Source organism: Chiloscyllium punctatum, chromosome 23 (genome assembly GCF_047496795.1).
Source record: "Chiloscyllium punctatum isolate Juve2018m chromosome 23, sChiPun1.3, whole genome shotgun sequence".
NCBI lineage: Eukaryota > Metazoa > Chordata > Chondrichthyes > Orectolobiformes > Hemiscylliidae > Chiloscyllium > Chiloscyllium punctatum.
The window spans coordinates 8,436,358-8,456,563 of NC_092761.1; positions in this window are offsets into that span (position 1 = coordinate 8,436,358).

A 20,206-nucleotide genomic window follows, 5' to 3' on the forward strand; every position below is an offset into this window, starting at 1 on the left:
CAGCAATTACCATCAATCCAGAGGATCATCATTGGTTCAATGGACTGTGCAGGAGGGAGGAGTAACACCAGGCAAAACTGCAAATGAGGTGTCAGCCTGTTGAAGCCACCAAACAGGACTACCTGTGCGCCAAACAGCAGAAGCAGTAAGTGATAGACAGAACTAAGTGATCCCACAAGCAAAGGATCAGATCTAAGTTCTGCAGTCCTCCCACATCTAGTCGAGAAACGTTGGGGACAATTCAACAATTCACTGGAGGAAGAGTTTCCACAAATAACCCCTTCCTCCATGATGGAAGAGCCCAGCCCAGTGTATAAGATAAGGCTGATGTATTCGCAACAATCTTCAGTCAGAAGTGCTGAGTGGATGATCCATTTCAGCCCCCTCCAGTGGTCCTCAGCAATTCAGTTACCAGTCATTAACCAATTTGCTTCAGTCCACACGATATCCAGAAACGATTGGAGATACTGGATACTCCAAAGAGTCCATGCTCTGACAACATTCTAGCAATAGTACTGAAAACTTGTGCTCAATAACTTCTCACTCCCCAAGCCAAATTGTTTCAATACAGTTACAACAATGGCTATCCCCGATTATGTGGAAAATTACCCTAAGTATCTCCTGTTTATAAAAAGCAAATGTATTTCCAAGTCAGGATGGTGAATGGCTTGGAGGGGAACCTAAAGATGATGGTATTCCCACTCTGTCAGTTTACTCTCGATCATCAGTAAAGTGGTGGAAAGTCTCAGTGCTTTTAAGCAGCACGTGCTCAACAATACCCTGGTCAATGACGCCCAGTTAGGGCTCCACCAGGGCCACTCAGCTTCTGACCTCATTACTGTGGTTCAAACACGTACAAAAGAGCTGAATTCCAGAGGTGAGGTGAGAGCGACAGCCCTTTAAAACGAGGCTGCCTTCGACCAAGTGTGGCATTAAGGGGCATTAGCAACACTGAAATCAATGGGTATCAGGGGCAAACTCCCTGCTGGTTAGAATCATACCTGACACGTAGGAGGATGGTCATGGTTGATGAAGGTCAGTCTACTCAGTTCCAAGTCTGTAGGAGTCCCTCGAGAATTGGCTGAAAACTTCTTCAGGGCTGCTTCATCAATGACCTTCCCTCCATTTTAAAGTCAGCAATGGCGATGTTCACCAATGATTGTACAATGTTCTACAACATTTGTTGCTCCTCAGATACTGAAACAGTCCATGTTCAAATGCGACAAGATCTGGACCGTATCCAGGCTAACAAGTGGCAAGTAATATTCAGGCTACAAATGCCAGACCGTGACCATCACCAATAAAATTCAACCTAACCTGCCCGTTGGCATTCAATGGTGTTACTATCACTGAATCTCCCAGTATCAAAGTCCTGGTGGGTAATCATTTCTCAGAGACTCACTGGTCTCGCCACATAAACACAGTAACTACAAGAGCAGGTCAGAAGCTAGGAACACTGCGGCGAGTAACTCACATCCTGACTTTCAAATGTCTGTCCATCATCTACAATGCATAAGTCAGAAGTGTGGTCGAAGACTCCCAATTTGCCTGGATGAGTGCAGCCCCAACAACACACAAGAAGTTTGATACCATCCAGGACAAAGCAGCCAGTCTGACTGTCCCTTCATCCACAGTGATCCACCATCAACGCTCAGCAGCAGCAGCAGTGTTTTCCTATCTACATGCTGCAATGAAATGATTCAACGACGATCCTCAGAGACCATCTTCCCAACTCGCTACCACGTCTATCTAGAAGGACAAGGGCTGCAGATGTATGGGAATACCATCATCTTTAGGTTCCCCTCCAAGCCATTCACCATCCTGACTTGGAAATATATCAATGCTCCTTCACAGTCACTGGGTCAGAATCCTGGGATTACCTCCCTCATGGCATTGGAGGTCAACCACAGCAGGTGGAACTGCAGCAGTTCAAAAAGGCAGTTCACCACCACTTTCTCAAGGGCAACTAGGGACAGGAAATAAATGCTGACCCAGCCAGTGACACCCAGATTAATGAAATAAATAAATAGAAATTAACAGAGGAAGGTTGCTGACGTGTCGCAGGGATCGGTGTTTGTGGACCAGCTGTTCACAATGCCCTTTTAACATTTGGTCGCTGGAATCAGATACACTATATCCCAGCCTGCTGACAGCACTAACGGATGTGGGATTGTGAGTGGGTGAGGAGGATGTAAAAAAAAACACCAATATTGCAGGACAAAAAGCAGTTAAGAAGATAAATGGTGTGCTGACCTTCATTTCAGGAGGATTTGAGTCCAGGAGAAAGGGTGTCTTACTGCAGCTGTGCATGGCCTTGGTGAGACATCATCTCAAACATTGTGCAGCATTATGTGCAGTTTTGATCTCTGTATCTAATAAAGGACAACCCTGACATTGATGGAGAGCAGTGAAGGATGACCAGACTGATCTCTGATATGACAGGCTTGTTGTGGGAGCAGAGATTGGGGAGACTGGACCTGTATTCCAAGGGGTTTAGGAAAATGAATTGGGATGTCAGTGAAATATACAAAAATCTGACAGGGTGAGACAGATTGGAAGCAGGGATGATAATTTCCCTGGTTGGGACGTCTAAAACCAGGTGCCACAGTATTAGGTACAGGCAGGTCACTCTGCATTGAGATGACAATAAATGTCTGCACTCACAGACCAGTGAACCTGGGAATTCGCTCGCACCTGGAAACCGAGACACTGATTATAAATAAGGATTTCGAGACAGTAAAGGGATGGTGGGAGAGCAGGAGTACGGTGTGGAAATGAAGGGCCAAGCATTATTACGTTGAATTGGTTAGCAAACTCGATGGACCAAACGTACTACTGCACCACCTATTTTATAGCTTCCCAAGGTTACTCACATTAACGTATATGTATATCGTGTGGGGTAAGTGCATTGAGGAGAGTTTTTCCATAAACTAGAATGGGAAGGCTCACTGTGTTGTATAACCTACTCCTTTCCCACTGTTTCTGTGCAGTCTGTGGGAAAGCTCTGTCAATGTTGTCAAAAGCTATCTGATGTTAGGAAGGAGGTCTCTGCAGAGTCGACAGGACTGTGTTCCCATTCCCTTTTCCGACACTGATGCTGAGGCCGGGTGTTCTGTCCGGTTTCATCCTTTCAGACCTCGGAGTAGTTTGATACAAATGAGTGTCTTGAATGGCCGTTTCAGAGACCATTGAAATGTTTAACACATGTCAGGGTCTTTGGAGTTAGTTTTAGGCCAGCCCAGGAAATCATGGGAGATTCACTTCCTAAAAGTACATTGGAGAAGGAAATTCTGTTTACAATCCATATTGGCTTCAAGGTCACTGTTACTGATCCCAGATTTTAGATCTCAATATTTTATTAATTGTCTTTAACTTCCACCCGCTGCCAGATCATTAGCCTGGTCTGGATTAGTCATCCAGTGACATTACCACAACAGCATCATCTCCACATGGGGACCCATCTGAAACCACACTGAGCAGGTTATTTCTGTGCTGCTTGACAGCTCTGTCAAAAAGAACTCCCACCAATTTGACTGTCGTGATGGGACTGAGGGGGTGGTAATTGGTCAGATTGTAATTATTCCCGTCTTTGGGGACATAACTTAGCTTAGTAATTTTCGACAATGCCAGGGAGATATCAGAGTTGGAGCTGGAATGAAACAGGGACACGGCTTGTTGTGCAGCACAAGTCTTCAGTCCTATTGCAGGAATGGTGTCAGGGTCCATTGCCTTTGTCGTATCTACTGTGTTCAGCTGTTCTCCATGGTACATGCAGCGAATCAAATTGGTTGAAGACTGGCATCTGTGATTTTGTGGGCATCATGATATGGGTGAGGTGCATCATCGACTCAACACTTCTGGCAGAAGATGGTGCCAGATAAAAGATAAAACATCCTTTTCTTTTACACTGATGTGCAGGTCTGTTCCATTATTTAGTATGGCGATATGTGTGGAGCCCACTCCTCCAGTCATTTGTTTAATCGTCCATCATCATTTATGACTAACTGTGGCAGAACTGCAGGGCTTCGTTAAGATCTGTTGGTCAAGTCTGGTAGCTTTAATGAGTTAGCATCAGGTTAAAGTTCATGTGATTCTGACTCTGACATGTTCACCCACACTCGTCACTGAGCCTTATTTTCCATTACCATGGTGTTGATGGTAATGGCACACTGAGGTATTACCCTGGCAAAAAGTTACAGGTTGTGGTTGATTGCTGTTCTGCTTCTCCTGCTGCTGTGGTCTACAGCACTACATGAATACGCAGTTTCGAGCTGCAATACCTGCAATGCAATTCTGCTCTCTGTTCCCCAATTCTCACTGAGACCCATTCACCCATCAGCCCTGCACTCAGTGGCCTAACCTGGTTTCTGATGTGGAAATACTTCCATTTTCAAACTCTCATTCTGCTGAGGGTCTGTCTCCCCGGGTCTTGCTTCCAATCTGACCCATTCCGCAAAAGCATTTAACTGATCTTAATTCACCTGAATCTTTTTCCTTGAGAAATACCATCTTCGGTGTTTAAAGTTAATGTGGTTCCTCTGTTCCTTTCCCTGACTATGATTAAGAGCTCTGTAGTGTCAGTAATGCCAGCCTTATGTAGTTTCAGAGCCAATGAATTCTCTGGATTCCCAATCATCTTCACCACATTGCATGTTTTCTCTTTTGGTTTGATGCCTTATCACTCATGGCTGCCTTGTTCTCCCATAAGTATGTTTCATCTTCTTGGGGTTCCATTTCTGGTATTATCTTCCGAATTGTCCCCAGAACCTCCTCCCGTTGCTGCTCCATGGTCTTTCCTGCTCAGCTCCCCTTCCAATTAACTCTGGCCATCTCCTCCCGCATGTCTTGGTAGTTACATTGCTTAATTATAACCACATTACATCTTGAAGAGAGTATTAGATATAAACTGAAAGAAGGAGTTTTGGGAGATGGGACACGAAGAATAATTGGTGGATTTCTCAACTACATACAAAGGGAGAACGAGAGAGAGGATATAGATATGGAGATGTGGAAAATGAGAAAACTACATTATCGAAAGAAGTAGATGAACATTCCCCAATGTTTTGGCAATGCCTGTGTGCTGTGGTCCTTTGTACAGTGCGCGTGCAACAAAGTAATATGTTCAAATGCTGAGCCTGATGCCAGAATATTTATCTCCAATAATATGACAGACACTAACTTTGGAAAGAACCCAACAGGCCAATATATTGAAGTCCCGGTAAAAAGGGGATTAACTGAAATAAATTGGGACACTAGAATCAAGAATGTAGAGCACACATCCTGGTAAGAATGAGAGATTAGAGTTAGGAATGCCAGAAAAGGAGGGAACGTTGAGAGGATCAAATCATGTTTAATGTTTTATCAATTTTATACATCATATGTTTCTTTTTACATTAACTGTGTCTCTGTTGTTCATTTACAATGTGTTGTGCACATATGAAAAATGCTACTTATCTGCACACGCACATTAATTAAACAGTGTATATAAAATCAATTTTCCACCATTGAAACTGTCCTGTTGTTGTGTTACGTGGATACATGAACACCAACTGGCCACCAAAAGACATGACGCACTATCACTATGTTCCATACAAACCGACAAAGAAAGGCACTACATTGACTGGGACAAAGCACACACACATACTAAGACACGCAAGTACCTTCTTGGAGGAATGGCGTTCTAACCAGAAGTCCATCAATAAAAGCATCAATTTAGATCCTGTCTACATTGTAATGTTAAAATCACCAGAAATGACATCACCCATCTTAAGAAACCAAGACCTATAAATATAGAGCCAGGACATACCACCAGAGCTTCAGCGGAGTCTCTCACTGATGATGTCACCTAGACATGGTGACGAAACTTCTGAAAACAAACCTTCAATCTCAGTGAGCTAACTTGCACACATATAAATTGTTACTTTTTGTTTATTAGTGGAATTTAGGAGTTCTCTGCCGCTCACGTTTTAACAGACTATGATGTGAGGTGAGTTCTTCTGGGTGTGTGGTTTTAATTAACAGAGGGGTTCGACATTGATGTCATAACAGTTTGGGGCCTTGCCGTATGGGATTTGGACAAACCTGAACAGATTTAGGGTACAAAAGGTCCCAGCAAATTCCAATTCATTGCAATTAGTGATTTTGATCTTCAAATAAAACCAGTGGGAAAATTCGTTTAATTTTGTTACTTGTGGTTGGTTAAATGAAAAGTGAGGGAAATGGCTGTTCACATTACTAAAGAGGTTCCCAAATTTTCGAAGGAGGTTAGAAGGACAGACGGAGGACATTTTTTAGAATTAGCAAATAGGTTGGAATTGGGTTTAACCAGGGAGAAAAGGGAAGCTGAAATTTTAATGGAGTTGGTCAAGCATTTTGATGTATCTGCAGTAGAGTTAGTAAAACCTTAAATTGCAAATGTGGCAACTGGAGATAGAAGATAAATAAAGGAAAGGAAACAGAGAGAAAAGAAAGAGAAAGAGAGGAACAAGAAAGAACGAGAGGATTTGAAATTCAGAAGTTGGGAATTAGACAAGGAAGTTAAATTAACAGGATGGAGATAAAGGGAGAACGGAGGGATGTATAATACTATGCTAATAACTTGCCATATTTCGGTGAGAAAAATGTCAAAACCTTTTTTATTTCATTTGAAAACATGGCAAGGCAGATGACGCGTCCAATGAACTTGTGGGTAATGCTAGTTCAGACTAAGCTGGTGGGCACAGCTGGTGAGGTATGTGCAGCGCTGTCATATGTGGTGTCAAGAGATTATCAAGATGTCAAATTGGCTATTTTGATTGGTTATGAATTGGTACTAGAAGCATAAAGAGAGATGTTCAGAAAAATAGAGACGGAACCAGGTCAGACTTATATTGTGTTTGAAAGAATTAACCACAGTCAGTTTGGTAGGTGGGTGCTGGCCTTAAAAATGGATAAGACCTGTGAGGATTGAGGGAGATAAATTTGCTGGAGAAGTTAAAAGACTCACTTCCAGAGATAGTAAGAATTCATGTGAATGTACCGGAAGTTCAAGAAGTGAGAAGTGTAGCAGAAATGGCAGGTAAATATGCACTGGTATATGAGATGATATTTAGCTTCTGGCAGGATTTTCACGTTGTGAGGGATAGAAATTGGGAGAAGGGAAGATCACACATTACAAAGCGAACAGTAGCGCACAATACTTTCCCACAGGTGAAGGAAGAAGCCCAAAGGGGGTTGAAAGATGGTGATAGGCCTCAGGTGTTCTCACTATAAGGGAGTGGAAAACATAAAATGACAGTGCCGATGGTTTAAGAAGGGCACTGGAAAAAGGTGGTTTCACTGCAGTAAGCTGGGACACAATGTGATGGGCGTTGAATGTAGGCACTTTGGGGAAAGATGTGGTAGAAGAGGCTAAGCCCAGTGGCATTAGTGAAACTGGTAAAGGAGACTCCAAGGAGAGCCGAGGAGCTGCAGGAGAGTGCACAGCCGAGGCAGGGTCTGGGTATGGAGTCGGTACCTGATCTCTGAAAGAATTCACCTCTGTGGATAAAGTTTACTCAGAAAGAACAGGGGGAGAAGGACAAAATGTTATAATTTTGTGAGATACGGGATCTGCTCAGTCTCTAATAGTTGAGAAGTGAGGCTCCAGAAAAGCACAACAGATCAGGCAGCATCCAGACAGCAGGACAATCGAATATCAGGCAGAAACCCATCGTCAGTAATGTGGTGGGGGGACAAGGGGGCTGAAAGATAAATACTAGGGTAGTAGTTGGGCTGGTGGAAGGGTCACTGGGAAGCTAATAAGAAGATATAGGTGGGAGTGATAGTGATATGTCGGAAAGGAGCGTGGAGTCAAAAGATGGGAAGGAAGATGGCCAGTTAGGGCCGTTCAAGAGGATTGAACGGTTGGATCTGGGAGAGGTTGGTGGAGGGGAGATTTGGAATTTGGTGAAGTTAACATTGATGCTGTACAGTTTGAGGGTTCCAGCTGTCCTACCACCAATAGTTGTCCTATCACAATCCTCTCCGACCTATCACCATTACAGCTCACTTGCATCGACCTATTGCCTTCCAAGCTCCCTTCCACCCAGCTCCATCCCCACCCTCCCATTTATTTCTCAACCTCCTTCCCCCTCCATTGCCCCCCACTTTCCTAATGAAGGATTTATGCCTGAAAGTCAACGCCCCTGCCCCTCGGATGCTGCCTGGTTGGCTATGCTTTCCTCGCCCCACACTTTTTATCTCTCATCTGCAGCCCTCACTTTCTCTCACCCTCTAATAGTAAGAGATGAAAGCATTTTCACTCTTTTTGGCATGTTAATCAAGAGCGTGTTAATTTGTAGAATGGGGACAGAAATTGCGCATTCCCTTGTGTAACATCAGGATGCAGTGCCAAATCAAGGTTGGGTAAGTAACAGTGACAGTGAATAACAGAGTTTCATTTCCAGGAATACAGTTTGGTCTTGGGAACGATTTCGCAGGAGGCGAGGTGGGATAGGCACCCCTTGTGGTGGAGAAGTCAACAGAAGACTAGGGAATTGAGATATTAAAAGAAAAATACCGAGGAATTTTTCCAGAGTTTGTAGTAACAAGATCCCACTATCATTAGATTAGATTACTTACAGTGTGGAAACAGGCCCTTTGGCCCAACAGCTCCACACTGCCCCGCCGAAGCGCAACCCACCCATACTCCTACCCCTTGCCTGACACTACGGGCAATTTATCGTGGACAATTTACCTGACCTGCACATCTTTGGACTGTGGGAGGAAACCGGAGCACTCGGAGGAAACCCACGCAAACACGGGGAGAACGTGCAAATTCCACACAGTCAGTCAGTCAGTCGCCTGAGGCAGGAACTGAACCTGGGTCTCTGGCGCTGTGAAGCAGCAGTGCTAACCACTGTGCCACTGTGCCACCGTGCCGCCCCAAGTTTCACCGTCATAAGTTACAGCAGGAAGGAAAAACAAAAGAAAAAGACAAATGAGTTGATGCTTCGTGAACTGACTCCCTGTTTGATGTAACGGTACAGAAAAAACCTGAACAGGCAGAGGATCAGGTAGAGGTGTTTAGTCCTCAAAGGCTAATGGACTTACAACACATATAGACACACATATACACATGCACACACACAGAAAATGAATCAGAATATATTGTCGAATGTTACTAACTTAAGGATAGAATCCTAAAATTAAAATGGAGAACCCAATAGGTCAGTGCAGAAGGGAAATGGGCCGAAGTGCACCACATTGTGTTACCTGTAGCATACAGTGTTATGGCCAGCACATAAACAAGCGGTCACCTAGGTGTACAGAAGACTCAAGCTAAGGTACAGAAGCATTTCTAGTGGCCTGGAATGCACAAGGACGTGTTTTTTTTTGTACATGATATAAAAGCAAATGGTATGTAAGTAACAGGCAGTAATAAAACCAGCACCTTTCTTGCCAATTACTGCATTGGAAGAACATTTCACGTGGGTTATGTTTAATTGTGTAGCTCCCCTTCCTAAAATAGAAATGGAAAACTATATTTGCTGACAATAGTGAATATGTCTACCAGATTTCCAGAGGCAATTCCATTACGGAATGTTAAGATAAAAAAGGAGGTGGAGGGGTGAGTCGCTTTCTTTACTCGCTGTGGGCCAGGCAGTAAGATTCAGTCAGACCAAGGATCACATTTTACTGCTCAGCTGTTTAAGGAAGTCATGGATAGGTTCAGCATGCAGCAGTTTAAATCAAGTGCGTCGGATCCTGAATCCCAGGGAGCCTTGGAAAGTTAGCATCAGACACTGAGGACCATGTTAATAGCGTACTGTTATGATTACCCGAATGATTGGAATAAAGGTTTCCAATTATATTGTTTTCCTTTAGAGATACCCCAAATAAATCTACTCAGTTTACTTCCTCTGAGTTAATATTCATTTGTGAAGTGAGAGGTCCTTTGAAATTAATTAAATATAAATTGACAGGACCGTAGTCAGAAATCTCACACTTGGACTCTGTGTGTACGGTAAAGGAGAAAGTAGATGGAGTAGGTGAGTTTGCTAAATAGTATCTGAAGAGCACAGCATAGAGTGAAGCAGGTGGCAGGTAAAAACTCTGAAACTTTGAAGGTTTCCCGTGGGGATAACGTATTAGTATTGCCACCAGTGGTAAGAAATCCCTTCAAAGCCAAGTTTAGTGGTCCCTTTCAAGTAAAAAAAATGTGGAGTCAGTTAAGCTATCTAGTAAAGATGCTGGAGATGACAAAAAACTTAATCGAGTATTTTGATTAGATTAGATTACTTACAGCGTGGAAACAGGCCCTTCGACCCAACAAGTCCATACCGCCCCGCCGAAGCGCAACGCACCCATACCCCTACATTTACCCCTTACCTAACACTATTCACCTGACCTGCACATCTTTGGACTGTGGGAGGAAACCGGAGCAAACCCACGCAGACACAGGGAGAACGTGCAAACTCCACACAGTCAATTGCCTGAGGCGGGAATTAAACCCAGGTCTCTAGCGCTATGAGGCAGCAGTGCTAACCACTGTGCCACCGTGAATGAATGAATAATGAATGGATGAATAATGCAGCAGCCACATTTAAGACTCAGGAACAGAGCTGTGGCCAGATGAACAAATTGTGCAGTTTATCTGTATGATGTAGTGATCTTTAGCAAGTGATTGAAAGCTCACATGTTACAGTTAGCAGACCATGTTGAACGATTACAAGAAGCAAACTTGGTAATGACCTTAAAGAAAAGGTCGGCACGGTGGCACAGTGGTTAGCACTGTTGTCTCACAGCGCCAGAGACCTGGGTTCAATTCCCGCCTCAGGCGACTGACTGTGTGGAGTTTGTACGTTCTCCCCGTGTCTGCGTGGGTTTCCTCCGGGTGCTCCGGTTTCCTCCCACAGTCCAAAGATGTGAAGGTCAGGTGAATTGGCCATCCTAAATTACCCGTAGTGTAGGTAAGGGGTAGATGTAGGGGTATGGGTGGGTTGCGCTTCGGCGGGGCGGTGTGGACTTGTTGGGCCGAAGGGCCTGTTTCCACACTGTAAGTAATCTAATCTAAAAAAACAGAATTCGCGAAGGCAGAGGGGACGTTCTTGGGACATTACATTGGACATGGAAGGTTGACCCCATGGAACACAAAGACGAAGGGCTTTGAGGAATTTCCACGACCATCCTCGAAGAAAGAGGTGCTTCGATTTTTGGAATTGAGTGGATTCTATCAGAAGTTTGTCCCAAACATCAGCAGCTTATTGGCACCACTGATGGATTTATTAAAGAAGAACATGGAATTGTGGTGGACAGAACAATGCCAGGAGGCATTTGAGAATTTTAAAGCAGGATTAATCACCGCACCAGTTTTAGCTACACCAAATATTCTGAAACCCTTTGAAAACTGTGTTTGATGCTCGGGATATAGGGGTCAGAGATGTATTGATACAGAAAGAGGATGATGGAATTGAATGGCTATTTGTCTACTTTTCGAAAAAACTATATATACCAGAAAAAAAATACAAAATCTCCATTATTGACAAGAATGATTAAATTTCACACTGGCCTGACAATATTTTAATGTGTACATGACAAACAAATGGTCCGAGATGGTTGTGGACAATGACAAATCTCTCGCATTTTTTGGAATAGTTAAAGAGCAGAACATGAGACTATTTCATTGGAATCTTATCACACCGACTTTAAACTTACAAAATGTACATGCTGCGGCTCCTACAATGTGATAGCAGATGTGTTATCGCGGATTTAAAGGAAAAAGTATCGAATACGATTTACCTTATTCCAGTGTTATAATGGTGTGCAGAATTAATATGAATGATATAACTGAGATTAATACTTTTGCAATTCATAAAATTGGGATTACGAATTAGAGGAAAAGAAATGTAACAATCTTTTCATTCTGCTTGTTCATTTTATTTTCTGAAGCGGGAAGATGTTATGAAGCCAAAAACATGTAGGGTACATTAAAACTGAACGATTTTTGACGAATAGAAATTAATTCCACAGATGCCAGCTGACGGTCAAACTCTTCGACATGTCACCATTAGCTGAGAAATGGATACCTGAGTTTTGGTTGCTGTTTTGACAGCAATTCAAATGCAACAAAAGAGTTTAAATAACGCTCAAGATACCAGAAGCCAAAAGAATTTGAATATTACTGTTTGGACACCTGGTAAGCAACCAAATTATGGGAATTATTATATCATGGGGAGTATACATACCCAGCATTTTGAACACTGGAGGGAGAGCCACTGCCATCCAACAGCAGAGTAACTGCTGTAGAGCAGGAGTGTGAACTGGCCATCTCAAACACTCTCTATCAAAGACACATGTTCATGTCAAACCTACTTGCAATAAAAAAAGAAGCAGGGAGATCAGCAGCTGGAAGAGTGAGTACAGCAGGGAAGATAGAGACGGTGTGCTCTTGAGATTGTAATGTTTAATATGTGGATTGTTGGAACAGCATATTTTTACAGAGTTGGGGTCAGATAGTAAGTAGCTTCGAAAAGAGGGGCTTGTATTTGTGAATAGTTGTTGTTTAGTGTTCACTATTAAAGTTAAGAAACTAACTTGATAATTTTTGTTTAAATAGTGGAATATAGGAGATCTGTGTCGCTGATATATTTTTTTTAGCAACAGGGAGAGTCCTTGCACGTGTTCACAGTCACAGTCACAGTCACAAAATGATCCAGTCTCCAAAGGGAAGGAAACGCTTGACTGGCCAGTCACAACTCCAGGGTGTTGGTGTACACCGCGTGCTCCTTCTCCAAGGACACCCGCGCTCGCTCATATTTTAAGAGATTACGAGGGGTGAGGCGAGCTTTTCTGGGTGTTTGGTTTTAATTAACAGAGGGGTTCGAGTCCACCTTGTAAATGTCCATCCACGTTAGCCCCATTTCCCTGCAGTTGGCCCATATCCTTCCAGTCCTTTCCTATCGACATATTTATCCAAATGCATTGAAATGTTGTTAATGTACACCTCCTCCCCCCCCGCCCCACCACCAACCACATCTGCTGGCAGCTCATCCATGTACCAGCCCTCTGTATAAAGAAGTGGCCCCTCAGGTTCCCTTTTATTCCTTCCCCTTTAACCTTAAACCGATCCCCTCTAATCCTCGATTCTCTACACCTTGGAAAAAGACTGAGAGCATTAACCCTATCCATACCCACATGATTTTATACAGCTCTATAAGGACTCCCTCATTCTCCTACACTCTAAAGAAAAGGTCCTAGCTTGTCCAACCTCTCCCTATAACTCAGACCATTTGGTCCTGGCAACGTCTTTGTAGATTTCTTCTGCACTCTTTCTAATTTAATAACATCCTCCCGGTAACAAGGTTACAAAAAGTGAATACAATACTCCAAGTGCGGCCTTACCGAAGTCCTGTGTAACTGCAACATAAATTCCCAACTTCTATACTCAATGTCCTGCCTAATGAAGGCCAATGTGCCAAAAGCCTTCTTAACTGCCCTGTCAACCTGTGACTCTACTCTTAGAGAACTGTGCCTGTGAAAACCAAGGCCTCTCTGCTCCTGCACTTCTTAAGACCCTCCCCTTCACCGTGAAACGCCTACCTTGATTTGAGTTTCCAAAATGCAAGAGCTCACACATCTATATTAAATTCCATTTGCCATTTCTCGGCCCACTCCCCCACCTGATTAAGGTCCTGCTGCAATTTCTGTTAAACTTCCTCACTGATCATGCAACCACTTATTTTAGTGTCATCTGCAAACTGACTAATCATGCCTTGCATATTCTCAACCAAATCATAGATAAGAAACAGCAATGGACACAGCCTTCAGTCTGACCATCATCCTTCCACGAAACCCTCTGCTTCCGACCATCAACCCAACTGTGTGTCCGATTGGCTAGTTCCCCCAGCATTCCACGTGATGTAATCTTCCAGAGCAGCCTGCCATGTGGAACCTTATCAAAGGCCTTACCGAAATCCATAGAGACTACGAGTACTGCTTTGTCCTCGTCAACCTTCCTGGTCACTTCATCAAAGAACTCTAACAAATTTGAGAAGCATGATCTCCCACTCTCAAGTCTATGCTGACCTCTCCGAATCAAACCCTGTGTATGTAATGGGTGCAGTCAATGGTATGCTGTCCTTCATTGTAAGACGATTCGAGTACATAAGTAAAGGCATCTTCCTGCTGTTGTAGAGCCTTGCTGAGAGAGCATTTGGGGCGCTCTGTACAAATTTGATCTCCTTTGTAAGGAATGATATCCTTCCCACAGATTCAGATGGCGGTATCATGAGGGTAGAGTGAAGAACCTGAGAGTTTAATCTGCAGAGCTGGGAAATACGAAGAAATGGTGATGCTGAAACATGAGGTGTAGCAGGTGTATTTCGAAAAGACACATTGATAGGGTGAGAAATTCCATTCTTTACTCAGGATTGATTGGTGTGATTTATTGTCACGTGTACCTCAGTACAGGGAAACACTTTATTTATGAGCAGAGGAGGCAGATCATAGTAAGCATGGCCAGACAGATCATAGGGTGGAAATAGGCTTGGACAGAGTAAGGATTACAGGTTATACTGCACAAGACAAGCAATCGACAAGATCAACATGAGCAAGATCAGCATTATGTGAACTTAGAGAGTCCATTTATCAGTATAACATGACTTTCCAAATAGTTTATATGCCTAAATTAACTCTCCCCATGTTATTGTGTAGTCGGCGTGTGAACCCTGTACTGAACGTCATGTTGTTCACAATCCCCAACAGCAGCCACAATACCTTCCATCTGAAACAGGTAGCCATTCCCACCAGCTTCCGCCCTACATAGAGAACACCAGGCTGGCTTCTCAGAGATGGAAGGTGCCCTCTTGAGACTTCACCCAAGATATATGGCTTCCCTCCTCAATACTAGAAAACCACGTTAAAGTCCCACGTGTTTATCATGAGCAACGGAGCCAGGAGGAACAACGTGGAGCAGTCTGTTTGTGGGGCCTCTGCCCCACTCGTTCATCATCTTAGAGCATCAATCTGGAGACAGTGAGGACTGCCGATGCTGGAGATTGTAGTAGAGAGTAGATTGCTGGAAAAGTACAGGTGGTCAGGCAGCTCCGAGGAGCAGGAGAATCCACGTTTTGGGCATAAGCCATTCATCAGGAATCAGCATCAATTACCTCATTCTGTCCCTTTGGAAGTGCGTTGAGTGGGGAATGGCCTCCTACTGTTCCTGTGTAAGTGACTCAAGGGGCTGAATTGCCTCCTACTGTTCCTGTATAATTGACTTTAGGGGCTGAATGGCCTCCTTCTGTTCCTGTGAAAGAGACTGAAGCAGCTGAATGACCTCATCCTGTTGCTGTGGAAATGGCTTTAGGGGCTGAATGGCCTCCTCCTGTTCCTGTGTAAGACACTCAAGGATCTATATGGCTTCTTCCTCTTCCGATTGGACAGGACCAAGGGCCTGATTGGGTTACCCCTGGTTCCTGTTTGACAGCTCGATGTACTGACAAGTGTGATGTTGCTGCTGGCTTTGAGAGGTTATTTTGTCCTGGTTTCTTTTCAGAGAGAGATTGAATGATCGTTACCAAACTGGTTAGTTAAGACCACTGAGTAAACAGCTAGGGAGGTCTTGGGTTTATTTTAATGCAGCCTAAATGGGTGTGGCCAGCTCTCACATGTTACGATCTCTGGGTTTTGGTTTCTCAGTAGTATCAGAAACTGTTGGGGTCTCCACAGAGTTGGAAGCTTCAGTGACTATCTCCTGGCTGCTACTCTCTGAATTTTCTCTTGGTGCTGTTTTTAATTCCTGGATTAGAGAAATGTTTGCGACAATTTGTGTCTGAATTTCCCTTTCTGCCAGGGGCTGTGTTTATGGGATTTTCCTATATTGGAACAGTTCACTAGTCAGAGTTCATAGATTTGTTATTCTGTTAACTTGTCTAATAGAATTACGTTTTTCTAATATCCTCTTTCTTTGCTTTCATTTTATCTTTCGAGTTTCAATAAATAGTATTTAGCTTCACACCGAGTAGTTTGACCTGTCACATTGCATCTGGGACAGACACTTCACATTTCCTTTAAAATAAAAAAAAGACTCTAGGCTACCGCCTTCAAATATTTTCGAGGGGCTCTGGTGTGGTCCATTACACTAGATTCCCTCTCTTCCTGAGTAATAGGCTGGAGGCACTGAATGGGCTGTCCCTGTTCTTCTCCAATCGTGTCAATGGGCTGAATGGCTTCCTCATATTCCTGTGAAACCAGCGTGAGGTACTGAATGAACACTTATTTTCCTGTGGCAATGTGCAGTGTAAGGCATTGCTGGTAGATGAATGTTACGGACCATTTAACAGCACAAGTCTCAATGGAGTCTGGGTCTTGCTGCACATGGACACTGGCTGGTTCAGGAGCTGACGGGGGTACAAAATGTTCTGAACATTATGGAATCTTCAGCGACCATCCCCACTTCTGATCTTATGGTGGGGAGGGTGGGGAGGGGAGCCATGGATGAAGCAGCTGAAGCTGTTTGTGAAGAGGAAACTACGCTGAGGATCTCGCACAGAGGTGACCCAGGACTGAGATAATGAACATCTTCCTTTGTGCCATGTTTGATACCAAACACTGGAGAGTTTACTCTGATTCCCATTAAGTCCAGTTTTGTTAAGCTCCTTGATGTCAACAGAAGTCAACCACTGCCTTGATATCGGGGCCAGTCATTTTTATCTGAACCCTTGTCTCAACCTCTTTTGTTCATATCAATAAACCATGATATAGGAGCAGCAAGTGTTTTCATCAAACACGTGGTATTGAATGTCAGGATTTCTCTTCTCAAGAGTGTTGGGGAGCTTGATGACTGAAAGTATTTGAAGAGGAGGTAGATGGATATTGATCTGTTAGAGATGTGAGGGCTAAGAAGAATTGGGTATGAAAGAGGATTTGAGACAGACAGCAGATCAGTCATGATCTTAGTGAAGGGCAAGGCAGGTTTGGAGAGTGAATGACCTGTTCTTGAGTCTGATGTTCTCACATTTTGTTCTTGGAAAGTTAGTGGGTGTTATTTTCATGAATGTCTGTTATGGAATGTTGCAGGCAGGGAGACCAGAGGATTTTGTGAGCCATCTCTGGGTGAGGTATATGGGCTGTATTCTCAGTGTATCTGGGTCTAAACATGACCAACAAATGAAGCACAAGTTGCAGATTGGGGAAGCTCTGTGAAGAGAGATGAGGGGCCTCTTTCATACCCGTGCCTGGATTTTCCAATTGCATTTCCCAAATCACTTCAAAGCGTGTCTGACAGGCTTGATAGGCTGAATGGTCTCCTCTGTTTCTGTGCAACAGATTGTAGGAGTAAGTGGCCTCCAACCTCTCCTATCTAGCAGGTATGAGGGGTGGATGTAATACAGAAACATGGGACTGAGGAGCAGGAGTGGGACATTAGATACTTTGAGCCTTCTTCACCAGGCACTACGATTGTGGACTCAGCCCCACTTTCCTGTCTGTATACTATTACCCGTGACTCACTTCCTGTCAAATATATAACTAAACAGCTTTCAATCCATGTGAACATAGAGGCACGATAAACTTCCAGTGAAGAGAATTCCCACTTGAAAGGTCCTTTCAGAATATTTCGCCATCTCTGTTATAGAATCTGACAGTCATACAGAATGGAAACAGACCCGTTAGTCCAATCTGTTCACTCTGATCAGATATCAAATCTGACCTAGTCCCATTTGCCAGCATTTGGCCAATATCCCTCCTCTTTCAGATACATTTTAAATGTGCGATTTTAGCCACCTTCACCACTTCCTCTGACAGCACTTTCTGTACACGCACCACTCTCTGTGTGAAACATTTACCTTCAGGTCCATTCTAAATTATTTGCCCTTTCCCCTTCAACCTATGCCCTCTTGTTCTGGACTCCCCTCTCCTGGGTAGCAGAACATGGCTGTTCAGAATATCCATGCCTCTGATAGTTCTATCAACCTCTATAAAGTCACCCTTCGACCTCTGACACTCCAGGGGGAAACACCTCAACCTAATCCACCTCTCCCTGAAGCTCAAACCGAGTTGCATGCAGTATTCTTAAAGTGGCATCACCAACTTCCTGTTCAGACGCAACATGCAACCACACCTCCTATAATCAATGCTCTGACTGATTAAGACAAATGTGCCAAATTTGTTCTGCACCACTCTGTCTACCTGCGACCCCACTTTCAAGGAACTATGTGCCTACAGCCCTATGACCCTTTGATTAACAACACGCCCCAGGACCTTACAATTAAGTTTATAATTTCTGCCCTGATTTGCCTTCCCAAAATGCAAAACTTCGTATTTATCTAAATTTATCAATATCGTCACTCCTTGTCCCTTTGTCCCATCTAATTGTGGTCTCGTTGTACTCTGAGACAATCTACTACACCACCTTTCTGATGTAAGCTGTCACCTAACTAACTATGGCCCCTATAGTCGCATCTAAATCCTTGACATAAATGATGAAATGCAGTGAAGTCAGTACTGATTCTTACAGCACACTGCTGCTCACAAACCTACAGTCTGAAAAATACCCCTCTTCACTCAAGCCAATTGTGACGAGCTTCCTCTGTATCTCATGTGACCGAACCTTACTCATCTGCCTACCAATAGGAATGTTGTGAACACCTTACTGAGGTCCATGTAGACAATTTCGACCAAACTGCCTTCATCAATCTTCTTTGTCACCTCTTCATAAAACTCAATCAAATTAATGAGACATGATTTCCCATGCAGAAAGCCACGTTGACGACCCCGATCAGCCCTTGCCTTCCCAAATGCATGAACTGAAAAATGTGTTGCTGGAAACACACAGCAGGTCAGGCAGCATCGAAGGAGCAGGAGAATCGACGTTACAGGCATAAGCATGTATGTAAATCCTGTCCCTCAGAATCCCCTCCAACAACTTACCCACCACTGACATCAGGCTCACCGGTCTCTAGTTCCCTGGCTTTTTGGGTCACTGTTTCCTTTTCTAGTTCCATTCCTCCACTGCTCACAACAAATGTTAAATGTAACCAGGTTTGTGATATGGCCGATGATATCGGTCTCAGACCGGGTCAGTGTCAGTTTTAGCAACAAGTAAGGCTAAAATAGCACGTTTATGATCCAGAGCAATATTACTCAAAAAATGGTGGAAAGATGAATGGCAAACTGTTTGGATATTGCAAATACAGAATCGACATTTCCCTTTCTAAACACACACACACACACGCACACACACAATCTCTGCAATTTCAAGTTGAACGCATTTTGTCCATATATTATTGTAACTCATGACAAAAGGAAAAATTGAGAGATTGTTCAAAATGTTATTCTGCTTCTGAAGATATTCTACTCACACAAGCTGCTAGCAATGGGATTTCATCCTGGAACAGTTGGATTTGGCTGAATTCCCTTTGCATTAGGCAGTGAAGAGATTCCAATGAATTCTGGCCAGGGATCGCCCAAGGGTATCACAGTGTCTCAGTGGTTAGCACCGCTGCCTCACAGCACCAGGGACTTGCGTTCAATTCCAGACTCGGGTTGCATATTCTCCCCTTTAATGGTTGCTCCAGTTTCCTTCCACAGTCCAAAGTTGTGCTGATTAGATGGATTGGTCATGATAATTTGTCCGAAGTGTTCAGGGGTTTCTAGGTTAGATGCATCGGTCGGGATAAATGTAAGGGAGTGAGCCTGGGAAGGTTGGTATGGACCTTTTGGGCCGAAGGGCCTGTTTGCACATTGTAGGGATTCTATAAAAATAGGAATGGTAACGATGACTGCAGATTTTTTGTTTTAGCTCGCACACATTGCTGTGATGAGGAACAATGAAGGAGAGAGAGTAATCGGCCATTCCTTCTCAGGCTGATTACATTGTCTCCCTCTCTGAGCTGAATCACACAGTAATGTCATCCTCTCCCAAACTGGATCATGTGAGGTCTCCTTGTCCGTTGCCCAAACTGTGTCTCCATCACATTCCCTGTTCCATGTAGGTGCATCATTGCTGCTGTCATACACAGAGCCATACCCTGAGCAGAAAATGGCCTTGGTCTATTTCAAGATATGTTTATATGTCGCTGTGTCATTAAAAAATAAAATGTTTAATGTATTCAGAATACCTGTGTTAAAATGAATGCATTTTTCAACAAATACAGAAATTGCTGGAAAACCTCGGCAGGTCTGTCAGCATCCAGATGCCTTTTACATGCTGTATTTGTACCAGCCTCCACCACTTCCTGTGGCAGCT